This window comes from Primulina eburnea, chromosome 3, assembly GCF_022965805.1.
Source record: "Primulina eburnea isolate SZY01 chromosome 3, ASM2296580v1, whole genome shotgun sequence".
Lineage (NCBI taxonomy): Eukaryota > Viridiplantae > Streptophyta > Magnoliopsida > Lamiales > Gesneriaceae > Primulina > Primulina eburnea.
The window spans coordinates 44527117-44538536 of NC_133103.1; positions in this window are offsets into that span (position 1 = coordinate 44527117).

An 11420-nucleotide genomic window follows, 5' to 3' on the forward strand; every position below is an offset into this window, starting at 1 on the left:
TATATCGAATTATACATATAACTTAATAACACATTAAGTCATTAATTATTATTATTATTTTTATTTATTTTAAAAATAATAATAAATTTGAATTCATTGACCGACACAATGTCATTATATATAATAATAATAATAATATATATATATATATATATATATATATATATATATATATATATTTGAATTCATTGACCAACACAATGTCATTATAATGAATATTATAATAATATTAATATAAATTTGTTTATCAATAAAATCATCAATATTTCATTCATAAATACTTTTCTCATTATAACAATTGGAAAAGATATATTCTTGTTCTTCTAAAAGAACATCCATAAAAGTAGATCTATCGTAATAATATTTGGTTTGGGCAGGTCTATCTGCCCATGTGATTTTATTAATTTTTTCATCAGAAGAATTATTAATTTTTTCAAACTCTTCATTAAGAGTATTTAAATTAAGATTTTTAAATTTTTCTTCTAATAATTTTTCTATATCAGAAACAGAAGATTTAAATTTAAAGTCTTTTATGTGTGGAGGGATTGTATAGAAGAAGTTGCAATAAAAACAATATTAGTTTCTTCCTTAGTTTGTATATGAATATCATGTTTAATCTGATTAATTGCTAAAATAATTTTATCAATATGATCCTTAAGAGAAATGATTTCTTCTCCTATTATAGTAAGATATAAATATGTATAATTTTGTTTTTCAATTATCTGATTAATATGTTTAACAGTTATTTGTAACATATCATTGTCAAATAATTTTGAAAAAGCAGTAAAATTTAAAATTTGTTATTTTTTTTATAATAAAAGATTGTTGAGGAGGATAAACAGATTTTTGAATCTGTCTTGAGGAAAGTTTATAATTTCTTTTAGAAATATAATCTATAATAAATGTTTTAAAAAACCAAGGAACAAAATGTATTAATTTATTTTGATTTTCACAATAATTTTAAATTTTTGGATCAATATAATCAAATGCTTCTTCAGATAAACTTTTAAAATACCAGTATCTGAAACATTCCCACTTGGGTAAATAAAATTCTGCATTTATCTTGGCTTTAGCTATATAACCTTTAGTAAAATCTATTTTTGATTTACTATCCATTAAATACTAAAATTCATTTCTGAAACTGTATCAGTTTCTCTAACATTTTGAAAGTTAATTTTATGAACAATATTATTTTGATTTATAATTAAATCTTCTACTGTATCTTGAACAGAAGATTCTGAATCTTCTCTTATTTGAGAAGTAGAAGCTCTAGAAGTTTGTGGTATATCCACCATATAATCTAGAGGTGAAATAAAAGAATGACTAGATCTTGATCTAACATAGAAAGAAGATGGTAATAATCTTCTTTGTTCATTATTGAAATGTATTTGAACATATTCTTCATTATTTTGTATAACTTGTTGTAAATCTCTATTTATTATATGATTTCTAGGAACATCTTGTTCAATTATCCAATTTTCTGGAAATTTAATTTCTTCCCATTTTATAGATCTACGAGTTGTAATATTAGATCTATTAAAATTAGTTTCTATAAGAATAGTTTCATTTAATTTTTTATCTATTCTTTTACACAAAGGATTTAGTGTAAATAATGGTTTATAATAAATACGATAACAGATACATATGACTTATGTTCCAAGTGTATAATTATAACCATGTGTTTTAATATTTAATGTTAAAAAATCTAATATATTTATATCAGATAAAGATAAATTAGGATAAACATCAAAATATATTGGTCCATGTGCCAGACAAGATTGAATTATTCTCATAAGAGATTGTTTCCAATTTAAATTTCTACCATCTCTTAAAGCTGTTATGAAGATTTCTGGTAAACCTTCTAAAGTTAAAGGTCTAAAGGCAATTTGAATTAAACCTATATGTATAAATTTATAATTTTTCCTATAAGGTAAAATATCTTTATTATTTAATAATCTAATAATCATTTCTTCAATATGAAGAGGTACTGATGATTCTGTAGTTTTAACTACTTTTTTAGAACCATTTTTTTTTCAAAAATTCCTAATTTATAAATCATTTTAGATTCTATTTTAGGAATGATCCATTTATTTAATAAATCCAGATTCTCAGGTAAATCATATTCTTTATTTAAACTGTTTTGAACAGTTTCTTTCATACCAAAAATATTCATTGAATAAAAGTGCTAAATTATTAACCAAACTATTTCCATGGCTCTGATACCATCTGTGGCTTGAAATCAAATTGAATCTGATACGTGGCGTTGTTTTACCAATTTTTTCCTTGGTGGCTTTCGCACACATGGAGGTTATGGTTTCCAGCCTATATATCATTTTCAACTCAAACTGAGCTAAGAAAAGGAGAAATTTAAATTCCAGAATAATAATGAATATAAGGTTCATATTTGGAACTTTTACAAAACATAAAGGATGTTGAGGATCGGGTTGAGTTTAGAAGGGGGTGGGTTGAATAAACTCAATGACCAACTTATTAAATTCTTTCGAATGATGTGCTAAAATCCTGTTAGAGATTTTAACGATTCTTGTTCAAGTATAAAGACCAGCAGATCACAAGATAATGTGCGGAAAACGATCTGTTGGTTAATGGGTGAAAAATGATAAAGCCGAAAAGCATTAGATAGCACAAGGTTTGTTTCTGGAAGTTCGAAGATGAATCTTCTACGTCTCCCCTTCTTCTGTTTCCAGAAGGTATCAATAAAAGACTTTGATGAATACAACACAACAATTGTATATACCCACTTCAATAGGACTTGCCCTTCGCCTATTGAAACTCTTAGCTTTACAACTCAACTTTTTGAATGATCTTAAATTCTGGAAATGACTCTTTTTCAGTTACAAATTCTTCTATCAATGAATTGATGAAATAAATAGCTTAAGAAGATATAACTGAAGTAGCTAGCACAATATGATCTCAATGATCAACAATATGCAATGAAGCATGTGCTGCCTTTTTCAGTGTTGAGCTCTTTAGATAACTGAAAGTTCTAACAATGCTCGAATGATGTTTTTCAAATCAGATTTTTGTTCAATGCTGCGTTTTTCTCCACAAAATTCTTCATCTCCATATATAGGCTCTATTCAACGTTTAAAAACTGAACGGCTCTTTTCTTTTTGGTGTTTCAGCTTTATTGCTTAAAATGGACCCTGCAGAATACATTAAAAGTAATCAGTCGCAGTTCATACCAAAAATGGTATACCGTCTTAAATGTTCTTGTATAGCATTTAATGGCATTTAATGAAGCAATAAATGCTGGTATCACGTTAATAGATCAACGGTAATATTTAGAGACTTTGAGATACGTAAGATTCTGTTAGTGTATATTTCGAATTTTGTATCCTTCTAGTTCTGGTTTTAGCTAAGAAATTATTTGAGCAAGTTTTAGCGCGATACCAGTACTTCTGTTTTACAACATCTACTGGTTTTGTTTTAATCCAACATCTACTGGTTTTTCCTTAGCATCTCCTCAATAAATTTAATTCTAACAATTTTGCGCGATACAAGTACTTCTGTTTTACAACATCTACTGGTTCTATTGGTTTGTACTAATCCAACATCTACTGGTTTTTCCTTAGCATCTTCACAATAAATTTAATTCTAACAATTTCTCCCTTTGTGGTGATGCCAAAACCTAGATGTTCTGTGTTAATAAAATCGAGATAAGAGCGGATTAAATAATCAAAACAATTTATATCCAGAGAAAATCACATAAAACATAAATATAAATTAGTTAATAAAGACACAAAGAAAAATTAGTTTGTTCCAATATCCCTGAAGGTAGCTTGATCTGGATTTTGATCCCTTCCAGTTGGTCTGCTGCTACTTGATCTAGGTCTATCATCTTCCCCCTTTTTGGCATCATCAAGAAGGACCCTAGCAAGTAATTCATCCATTCTCCCAGATAAGTTGTGAATGTCATTTGTCAGCATCTCCAGATAAGGAGTCTGATTGGAAACCCGATCATTAATAGCAGTGAGCGTTTGAGATTGAGAATCAATCTTGGCATCCATCAGGTCCATGGTTGTGGAGATTGATCGAAACATTTCATCATGCTCGGTGATCCTGGTAAATATATCAGATTGAGCAAGCGCGATCTGACTGGAATTTCTGGTTATGACCTGTCGAAAGACGATGGTCTCAGCATGCATTTTACTCAGAGATTCCGCAGTGGTCTGTATTTCCTTAGACATGCGTTCTCGGAAGAATTGAGCATCATGAATTTCGGCGGCATTTTCATAAGATATCCGCTTGACTAAGTCTGCAAGATTTACAAGATCCCTTTGAAGAGCATCAATTTGGAATTCTAGATCAAATGGTTCCACAGCTGGGGAAGGAGTCCTTGCTTGCAATCTTTGTCTAATTTCCTCCATTCGGGCAATGCGCTCAGGAGACTGCAAAGAAGGAATAGAGAATTGTGCAGCTTCTACTTGAGTCGTAACAGCTGGTTCTGGTTCAACAGAAGGTCCTTCTGAAGCAGTAGACCGTTCTGTTGGCCCTTCGTCTGGTTGATGAAAATCAGCAGTAGGTACAGATACAGCTTGTGGCTCAACAACAGAGGGTGAAGTATGCAACAAAATTGCCATCTCAGCTTGGTGAGCTTCTGAAAAATGCTCAAGTGCTTGAAGAGACGATGAAACAATAGTCATAACAGTAGCACTGGCAGCAGCAGTTGCAGTAGCAGTAGCAGATTCTGGAGAAGGATCAGCAGTTGTAGGAATAGCTTGAAGCAATTCATCTTGTGCTGTTTGGGTCGGCATAGTCGATTCGATTACCTCATCAACAGAGGCCAGATCATGTACAGAGATCAGAGATGAAGATTGAGTAGGAGCTTCTACTGGTACAGGAGTACTAGAGACCTTGACTTCAGGAGAAGCTTTGGTCGGTTCCTCAACTGTCTGACTTTTCAAAATTGCGGAGACAGAAGTGAGACTGAACTTTGGAGGCCTAGAAAAGGCCTTTTCCTTATTAGCAATTTGTTGAGAAAGAATTGTCAGCTTCTCCGACAAAATTTGAAAGACATTCTGGTCATGAAAAGCAGTAGGATTTGCAGAGTCAAAATTTGACTTTAAGGTTTTCAGAACAGTGTCCATCTTCTGCATTTTGAATTTTTCCAGAAAGTAAATGCGATGATTTATAGCTTCTATCACATTTCGTGTCCCGGCAGCATCAAAAAACTTTTTCTTATTTTCTACTGTTTGAGCAAAAACACCAGTAGTTTTCAAACATGTGATTGGGTGGTAGACTCGTACCTTAAGCCAATCGTCAAAAAATTTCATATCTTCTCTAGTTGAGATCTCAACTTCTTCCAGATGTAGATTTATTGCTGTTTGGATTGAGGAGGGAGCCACCGGTGATTCAGACACCTCAGTAATCTTACCTTTCCCTTTTTCAGAAGAGGTAGAGATTACTGGTTTAAAAGCAGAAGAACCAGTAGCTGATTCTCGAATGACCAAACTAGAAGTTGGTCTGAAGCTTTGAGCAGGCGAAGGCCCTGATTCAATAGGTTTGGCTTTGGTGGATGAAACAACAGATGGAAAAACTTGGTGGAGAGGAACATTCGCCATTTCGGAAAGAGCCGCTGTTTTCTTGATGCGGATTGTTGTACGAGGCTTCTTCTTAGCTGGGGTGGGAGGCAGTGAAGCTTGCTGAGTGGATGCTGCTGATTCTCCAAATTCTGTTTTGTCAGAATCAGACAAGACCACAACTCTTTTTCGTTTAATTTTCTTCTGCTTCTCAATTTGAGACTCTCCAATCTCCTTCTTAATGGCTACAAACTCACCAACGGTTAGCTTTGGCCTTAAAGTAAGCACGTTATCAGCATCAGTCATTGTTACCGAAGAGCCATCCTCTTCTGCTGTTCCAGGAAAACCAGCATCTTTCAACATTTTACTGATTTGTACAGCAAATCCAGTACTTTTCCTGGGAATCATATCCTTCATAATGCGAAACAGAAATCGTCCCCGATCCATTTTCTTTTCTGATGTGATGGCCACCATCACTTGAACCTTTTCTTTTGTTAGTTTGTCAAAGGTTCCAGCCTTAACTAACAAGGCTTTTGCTACTATATCAGCGAGTACCTGGTACTCAATTTTCAGTAGCTTTTTGAAGCAAGAGGGTGAAAGTTCTTCTCCAGTGGCTCAAAATTTTGCCAAGGCGATGGACATGTCTTCCTTTGAAATGTCCGAGAAGGCGATGGACATGTCTTCCCTATGTATAGGTAATCTTTCCCAAGGCGATGGACATGTCTTCCCTGTGTATAGGTAATCTTGCCTTCCACAACTTCGGCTTTGGCATAGAAATCCAGAAGAGCAGACTTGTAGATAATGGCAGGCGATTCCAAGAATATTCGAAGCCCAGACTTTTTCAATGATTTGAACATCTTGACAAGATTCTCATCCTTAATAGTGAGAACAGAATCAAAATTCACCTGATAAGCATTCAAAGTATATGCTGCGGCCATTTCTAAATTTGAGAGAGTATAGAAGTATGTTAGCAGTAGATGCGAAAAAGCAGTAGAGGCAAGGAAATAATCTGAGTTCGTAAAGCGTAGTGAAAAAAAAAGAACGGTTAAAGCAAAATATACAGCCGTCAGTGAACATAAGGACACGTGTCGATATGTTAGAAGAGAGAGAGAGAGAGAGAGACAAAAGTGTCAGTTACCCTACTCATTTCAAAATATTTTAAAAATTTGGCGGGCTGTCCGAGGCGGTTGCTAAATAAACAGAAGCTGATTTGTCATTTTATGATAATATCTACTGGAAGTGGATAAGGTGCTGAAACAAATGCAGCACTTCAACAACTTCTGGTAGGTATACTGCTTTATCGAAAAGACAAATCAGTTTCTAATATAAATGCCATAAAGATGTTCCCCCTCAATTAATGCAGTAGTAATGGATATTAAATGCTAAACGACTCTTGGCAATCTTTCAATTTAAACTGTTAAATTTGAACAGTCGCAATGATCCTTATCTCCTTTGAATATCACTATAAATACCTGCAAGGGTTAAACAAGGTTAAGTAAACATAAAAATCAAATGAAAGAAGAGGTAACAACTGATCCAGAAACAGAAGCAAGAATGTTCAGAAGACAGCTTGCTGCGATTTCGAAGAAGATGTTGGAAAAAGTCGTTCTGCACATAATGATCCATGGATCATACTCCTGGAGTTGTAATATCAACAATCAAAAAGATTGTTTGCTTTCATTGATATTGATATGTAGCATCGATCCCTTCCAGAAGCATGCTAATGCAATAAGAGAGTGCTAGTGGATCGATAATGCTGAAATCATCTATGATGCCCCGTAAAATATCTGATTATACATTAGTGCTGACAAGACCCAAGCTTGCTAGATTCTTTGCAAGACCTAAGCTTGCTGGATTATTTTCGAAAAAGACTCTCCTTCTTCTGCTGATGTACTTTGCAAAAATACTACAAGCTGCTGATATTACTGAAGACATAAGCTTGATTAGTCTAGAATTTCAGAAGACGTTTCGATTGTCTTGAGATATCTGTAACTTTTGCTTTGTTTAATGTACTGGAAAAGTTCTAATAAAATTTCAGTTGAAGTACTTGATGTTCCTTTATTTCTTTCTGCAAACAACTCAATGTTAGAAGAATAAAATGAATAAATGATTAAGTTCAGAAGGAAGTAAGTCGTCTTATGATAGCTTCTACTGGAAACTGAAGAAAGCCTTGTTTTGTTAATGAGACAAAATATCTTTAGCATCTGACACAGAATCACAGAAGATCAGAATAAAGTTCTACCTAAATTAATGCAATTATTAAATGAAAATACTTGGTAACTGAACCGATGATAGCTTGAGATGGGATGTTTCATATATCTACTGTAGTCAAGACTTTCTCGAGCTTTGGTCCCTGGTTTTCATCTATAAATATGAACTTGGGGTAAACCAGATAATCATTCTTAAGAGAAATAGCAAGAGATAATAGTCATGATTTGGCTGATGAGTTCATGAGGGAGGTGACCGCTGCAAGAAAGAAGGCAATAGAAGACAAAGTGCTGAAGAAGACATTTGCTACTTGGACTAAAATCCAGGAGCTTAAGTCCTCCTTCGAGAGTGGGCGAACATCTTCCACCAAGGAGTTGTTAATGATGACGAAATATTATCAACGTCTCCATAGTGCTGATAGTGCAGACGTTGTGAAAGTGATGAAGATGAGATCAAATTTCTGATGGCAAATACTGATTCAACCTCGACATCCAGGTTTTTCTAATCATTTGTTACCAAATCATGTTTTTAAATTATATAAAGCATTGTATGGTCTGAAACAAGCACCTAGGGCTTGGTACGACACACTTTCACAATTTCTCATTAATCATGGTTTCATCGCTGTTACTGTAGATAAAACTTTGTTTACCTTTTCCAAAAACAAACACATATTGTTAGGACATACAATGCTTTATATAATTTAAAAACATGATTTGGTAACAAATGATTAGAAAAACCTAGATGTCGAGGTTGAATCAGTATTTGCCATCAGAAATTTGATCTCATCTTCATCACTTTCACAACGTCTGCACTATCAGCACTATGGAGACGTCGATAATATTTCGTCATCATTAACAACTCCTTGGTGGAAGATGTTCGCCCACTCTCGAAGGAGGACTTAAGCTCCTGGATTTTAGTCCAAGTAGCAAGTGTCTTCTTCAGCACTTTGTCTTCTATTGCCTTCTTTCTTGCAGCGGTCACCTCCCTCATGAACTCATCAGCCAAATCATGACTATTATCTCTTGCCATTTCTCTTAAGAATGATTATCTGGTTTACCCCAAGTTCATATTTATAGATGAAAACTAGGGACCAAAGCTCGAGAAAGTCTTGACTACAGAAGATTCAGAACTTGAGTCTGCCCATTTGGACTTACTTTTTTCTGCAATCATTGCCTTCCTGTCTCTTCTTGTAAGGCTCGAGATTATTAATCTTTATTGAAGTACGACTTGGAGAATATGAGAATGCATATCGTAAGATGAAAATATCAAATAGGTCATGAATTATGGAATTTTGATTGAAGCATGGCCGAAGCCACACCGCACCTGCGGTGATAGGAAACACCGCGCATGCGGTGTATGGACAGTAAGATGACAGATTTTATTCGTAACATCACCGCACCCGCGGTCTTGTATGGCACCGCACCCGCGGTTGTTAATTTGAGAAAATAATGGAGTTGCCGAAGCATGAGCGCACCCGCGGTGCAAGAGGACCGCACCCGCGGTGCTGCATGCGAGAATGCCACCTTCGATTTTAATGTTGACACAAGGCATATATATATATATATATATATATATATATATATATATATATATATATATATATATATAATTGTTGAGTTGAATCACTTCTTCTTCATTTTTATCAGCAGAACCGAGCGAACCCATTCCAACTCCTAAATTCTTTCAAGCTTATAAGCATGGTTGTATAAGATTTATACCTTCAAACTTAAATCCAAGCATAGATTTAGACTCCTCTCTTTGAAGACTACAAGAAGAGGTAAGTTTTGTTATATTTCAGCATGTTTCAGATATTCATGTTGGGGGAAATTCAGAATTGAGTTAGAATATGTGTTGTTAACATGATGGAGCTTGGTATATTCGTTACCGGATTGATTTTCGGATACCGTATGTGAGTAATTCGAAATTCCATCATGTATTATGAGAGATTATGCAGATTTTCAGAGTTGAAATGATTGTGCTATTGATGTTGAGTTGTTGAGGTTAATAGATTATTGATATGTTGAGATTGAGTTATCGGTATCGAGAAATCACGTCGTTACGCCGTCAAATTGTATTGAAACCGATTTCAGCCTTGTATATTGAGTTGCTTGAGATGTATATTGATAGAGTGCACATTGATTATGCCATTTCAGATTTGTATTGGCTATTGTGAACTCAAGACTTCGACTACGACACCGACTATTCGACAAGAAAGGTATAATTCATGTGGTCACGGGATTGCACAACTCGATTCAGATTTGATACGAGTTTCCCTAAATCACATACTAGATTGTTATTACATTTGATTATGTAATGTCTTGTTTATTGATTTATATTCAAGTCCTGAGATAGGAGATATTGACAGATCGGCCAAAACTAGACGTTTCGGTGTATCGACACATAGTAGTAGATTTTCTCTATGTGTAGACCCTCGATACAGAGTTGACCGAAGTCTAGGAATAAGACGTACCGTCACCCCGAGTGGTTGGGTAGGTGATAGACCGTCTTATTCACACCGGGATCCCTAGATTAGAAATGAATAGAGTCAAGAACTAAATGTTGAATACAGATTTGTATTCCTTTACATGTTTAGATTCTAATTCATGTTACTTGATATATGCTATGCTTTTGTATATGATTATTACATTGCATGCATACATGTTTTATACTGGGATTATTCTCACCGGAGTTATCCGGCTGTTGTCGTGTCTGTATGTGTGCATGGCAACAGGTGGGGCAGGATCTGGGTCTCGAGCTAGATGAGAGATTGATGATAGCGTGGAGATCTCGGGCGTTGAAGATTTCTAGTGTTTTCCTACTAGACTTGTACTACTTATGTGTGTAGTTGGTATTTGAATACTAGTGAATGTTTGTACTAAACAGATTTGTATGTACATTATGTTGGTTAATTATTATAGAGACAGATTATGTTTTAATTATACATTTGAATTAATGTTAAAAGCAAAATTTTGACCCACATTTTCGAGCAAAGATCCAATAAATCCCAAAAGAAATGAGTTAGAGCCCGGGTCCCCACAACAGGTGGTATCAGAGCTATAGGTTCTGTAGACTGAGATAGAATAGAATGAGCGGGGTAGATCGAGTCATCTTCCTTGCTTTTGATGTGCTAGCATGATTTATTGCTTTCCCTATTGTATATTGTTGCATTATCTGAATTGATTTACAGCATATACTTGTCAAGCCTGAATCAGAACCGATTCTCGATCAGAGGTATATGATCAGAGGAGGGCTGAGACAAATGGTATTGATTGTATACTAATCAGTTTGATAATCAGATTTATGCCGCCTAGACGTATACCACAGCCGGAGCAGGGTAGCACATCAGGTGCACAGATGGATGTCACCGCTACGCCGATGGAGACCTTACTGAAGAGGTTTCAGTCTTTCCATCCTCCTACGCTGAAGGGCACAGAGAGTGCAGTAGAGTGCGAGAGCTGGCTTGATGATATCGAGATGTTGTTTGAGTCTATGGCATATACTGATGAGCGACGTGTGAAATTGATAGGGCATCAGCTGCAAGAGGTTGCAAAGAGCTGGTGGTTGACTGCGAAGAGAGCCTTGGGGCACCGAGGCATTGACATTATGTGGAAAGTCTTCAAGGATGAGTTCTATCAACGCTTCTTCCCCGTCTCCTACCGAAAAGACAAAGGG